We start from the raw sequence: 4,781 nt of genomic DNA, 5'->3' as shown, positions 1-4,781 counted from the left end.
ATGAATAAGTGGATTTCGCAAGTGTCTTGCGAGAGGCTTACCCGTGAAAGAGCCACATGTAGAGCACATGACTGGAACATGAAGAGTCATACCAGCCTGGAGGTTTTCGCAAGTGTCTCGCCAGTAAGGTCATCTCACAAAGTACTCGCGAAACTTTCTATTTGGCAAAAAGTTGTATTTTGCTTTACCAAGTCTTTACCCACTCATTACCCACAAATTGTAAGGAGTACTTTTCAGAGAGAAAAACCCTAGAAAATACACTTGAGAGTTAGAGATTGTTATACCGATAATCATCTACACATTTACTTGTGGTTTTCCTCAACTTCTACCTCTCCATCTCCATATCCTTGAAAGGTTGATAGCCTAAACACTTACTACACCCATTTTGAGTGTAAAGTGAGATTTTGGTGCTATTAGGAAGCATTGAAAGGAGTCATTCATGGGCGGATGCAATCGGGTTGAATTGTGGGATCTAGAAAGTTAGAGAAGACAAGGTTCTGAGAATTCCAGTTAGTAGTAAGAGCTTGGAGGGCTTAAGTACATGGGGTAGACTAGGCTTGGAGGGTTTTTTGTTATTCATGTACTCCAACTTTATTCTCTAGTGGATCGATTTTGACTTAGAGGGTTGCGGAGAGATTTTTTGCCGAGTTCTTCTGTTTCCTTTTTGATAACATGTTTCGGTGTTTTCTTGTATTTGCATCTCTCTTCCTTATTCTTTAAGTTTTTATTTTATTGTTGAAAATGAATGAATATGGCATAGGGTAGTGTTATTGGTTGTTTGCGCTCATTTACTCTTATTCCGCACTTAGCTTAAGTTAAAGTAAAAGCAATCTAGTCGTAATTTTTAATTGGAGGTCTAAACAAACTCTTGTGTTTTCACACAAATCCAAGCTTTCATATATAATTCAAATCTTTTGTTGGACACCCATTAAAGTTGGTCTATAGGTCTTAACCTGAGCACCCTGCCTGGGGACTGGCAAGATTGATATTCCAAAAGCCCGATGAAAAGCAATTTGGACCATATCCATTTGAGGAAATAAGACATTTACTCGACATACAACTCAAGAAACCCTGGGAAATTTGTCCAACCATCAATAGCTCATGTCTCAAGCATTGCTTCAAAAGCTTTTTGTCCTTCAAATCAAATGTTTGCAAATTCGCTTGGTGGTCCCACAGTTTGTGGTAGAGGACGGAACCGAAGAACTTTTCTGAAATCTCATGGCCCTAGAGCAGTGTCATATTATCCATTTGAAGCTTACATATGCAATTATATTTTACTATTGGATTGTCTTATCAACAGTGAAGAAGACGTGGAGTTGCTCGTTGACAAAAGGATTATTGTCAACTTGTTGGGCAGCAGTGAAGCAGTTGCTCGTATGGTTAACAACCTTTGCCTTGAAATTATTGTAACAAAATCATGTTACCGTCATATCGTTGATGATCTTAATAAGCTCTACGACCGCCCTTGGAACCAAAATATGGCATTCTTGAGAAATGTATATTTCTGGGATGTTTGGAGAGGCACAGCAACCGTTGTTGGGGTCTTGGTCCTAGTTATAACTATCTTTAATTTCCTGAGGCCTTTTGTCTTCAAGAATACTTGAATTTCTTCATTGTGATATTTTCATATTTGTTGGAAGTTTGGTATTGTAGTAGGTTGTCTTCGAAATCGTCAATATGTTCGGTTTGTAATATCCTTTCCTTTCTTTTCTAAATAAAATGTGAAATAAAGTTGTATGTTTTAATTCGTTCCCTAATAAAAGAGTTACATCCCTTCTATTTCGATTTAAGGGCAGATTGTATTACATAATTGCATTCTTTCTTGTGCTGGTAATGGGTGTAGAAAATTTCCTTACAATAAGATTAAATTTAATATCGTTCGAAACTGAAAATGAGCGCCACAAAGTGGGCATGCATGACCCTCGGTGTTACTCCCAAGCTTAACTTAATGGAGTACTGCCTTGGGTTGTTACCCCTCCCCACTTAAACTTAGAAATTAATGGGTTTGTGATTATGTACATACCGCTAGTGATATCCAACATGTATAAAACGAATTCAAAATTCTCTTAGTGTGCTTACAGAGTGTCGGTGAGGCTCTTAAGCTGTAGGTATAATTGTATTACTCTAAAAGTATATATGCAACACCATCGATAAACAAATTTGATTGTATGTTTATCAAGTTGGAACAAAAAACAAGTTTGATTTGCTAGTCTATGTGGAGGCTTTGGACAACATAGAACAATCTAGAAGCTCCTATGAGACCACCGGTTCAATCTTTGAGAGAGGGACGCGGAAAAACCGAATATTAAATTTATGCTAGATATCTCTGTCTCTAAAAAATGTGAACTTGGTATAAAGGCTCCTGTTTTCACCCTCTCATAATTCAGTGTCACAATTTTTTGACACACAAAATCACAATCCATTAAACCATGTTCAACTTCAACCCATGTATTCCGAAGGAAAATACCTTAAATCCATTACACTAAATTTCTCAAATAAATTCAAACATCTAGTTCAACTAATGAAATACAAGCAGTGTTATCACTTTCAAGAACTATTAAATTCAGGGCTAAAATTCAATTACACTCCCTAAACTTTTATGAATTGCACTTGTTGTGAAATTGTCTCAAATTCCTATTGTGACTTGGAAAGCTAATTGAGTTTTCTAGTTGAAGAAGGATTAATTTTGGTTGGGGTTTTTTTTTTTTTTGGTAGTGGAAAAAAGAAGCTATTCCTTAGAATGGAATGTAGTATATTCCTTGTCAAAGAAGTAATGTATTTTTGTCTACTGTGGAATTGGAATTGAAGACATTTTAAAGGATTTGATGGCTTTGCTCAAGAGCCCTCCACTGTGTGGAGAGAGGAGAGAATCTCAAAAATGAGCATGAAACTAAGAGAGAAAAAAAGTTAATTTCACTTGGAATGTAGCACAAGAAGAGAGATAGGAAGGTTTGAGTTTTTTCTACAAATGTTTTGTGTAACGCATAAATCAAGGGGAATTTGTGAGGCTTGGATTGATGTTGTGAACCAAGAAAAAAGAAAGAGGCTTGGGTCAACGTGAGAGCAAAGAAAAGTAGGGAGTTTTTTTTAGCTAGACGTACACAACAGAAATAAATTTTAAGGTTTTCTCTCAAGATAGGTTTTTTGGGGTGCTACAACAATGGAAAGATGTTGTATTCCAAGATAAGTGAATATCTTAGGAGTCTGTATTATTTCCTAGAGAGTAGATATGTTGTATTTGGTGTGGATCTCAACTCAGAATTAAACTTGAGAAGGTAATGTAATTTGTTTTATAACAATGGATTTGTTTGGAATTTGTCATTTAGTTTTTCCTTTCAAGGAGGAAGGGATTTCCACATAATATTTAGTGTCTATGTATGTGATTGATATCTTAACTTGGTAATATTAGTGATAATATTTTTTAGTGATTGATTACAATTGTTGATTGATTTTCTAAATTCATGTAAGAGTAGATTGAATCGTAACAAGTATTAGAGCTTGATTGATTTATTGGATGATTTCCTGTGTGAGTAAATATGGATGAGACATCTAAGACCATGTGTGAGAGACTGTACCCTCGGCCTAACCTTTCAGATCAAGGTTTGGCATAACCCATGTGAATTGGTGAAGTTGTGTTGGTGCCTCTTAAGAGACATTGGAGGATCTATTGATGTTATCATCCCTCCTAGATCAAGGGTTTTACAATGGAGTCCTCACTTATTTAATTGTTAAAAAAAAAAAAAAAAAATGAAAAGTACATCTTGTTGATAAATTGAAACAGTACATCTCTTGATAATAACCATGAAATTATTTGTCATTGGTCCTAGATACAATCTAAAACAAAATTACATAGTTTTGTTTCCTAGTTACAATTTACATATTGAAAAGTAAGAAAATGCATAATTTACTAACCATTGATCTAAGCTTAGAACAACCTAGATCTAAAATGCTAAACAAACAAGAACATGTGATGAAATAAAAATAAAACATGCTTGAATTGAAAAGAAATAGGGCATAATGAAAAGAACGGTTTAAAAACCTTACCTACATGCACCAACACTCCTGAGCACTCCAAGTAAGAAAACTTCTTTAAAAGGGGGATTCATGAATAGGAAGTTGGTAGTTTGAGACCAGGAATTCCAAACTATCACTTCTAGTGAATTGAGACTAGGAGGTTAAAGACACCAAAAACACTTTCCTACTACTAACTCTAGAAAATAGGGACAAAGGGAGAGAGAGAAGAATTTTCAATCTTCTCTAATATTCTAGGTTCTGGATTTGGGATCTGGTGTGCTTTGAATTGTTGATGAAGAGGGGAACTTATGTAGCATGCTAGGGGTTAGGTATGAGTCTCTAATCAATGTAAAAGGTTTTATGAGTGAAAAATGTTGGTATTAAGTTCAAATTCAGTGGGAAGTAAGCTAGAGCAAAAAAGGAAGGAAATTTGGGGGTTTTGGTTCGAGTGCTAATCGACACTTGGTCCTAGACTCTCCTAGATATATTCCTTTTTCTTTTCGTTAGAATCTTGATCTTATTCCTTCCCAATTTCAACCCTTCTCATAGGCTTTCTTGTTCCTCAAGATTTGTAAATTAATTTTAAAAAGTTCAATTAATTAGTTAATTAATTAATTATTATCAATTATGCCAGGAATTAATAAATACTTTGCCACCAAATTAAATCGAGTGCATGCAACATTACCATAAACTATATTCTCAACCAATACTATTATGAAACCTCATTAAATTCAAATCAAACTAAATATAGGCCAATTAGAATTAAG

Source organism: Quercus robur, chromosome 4 (assembly GCF_932294415.1).
Source record: "Quercus robur chromosome 4, dhQueRobu3.1, whole genome shotgun sequence".
In the NCBI taxonomy this organism is placed as follows: domain Eukaryota; kingdom Viridiplantae; phylum Streptophyta; class Magnoliopsida; order Fagales; family Fagaceae; genus Quercus; species Quercus robur.
The sequence above is the reverse complement of the archived record's forward strand: the minus strand, read 5'-3'. Positions refer to the sequence as shown.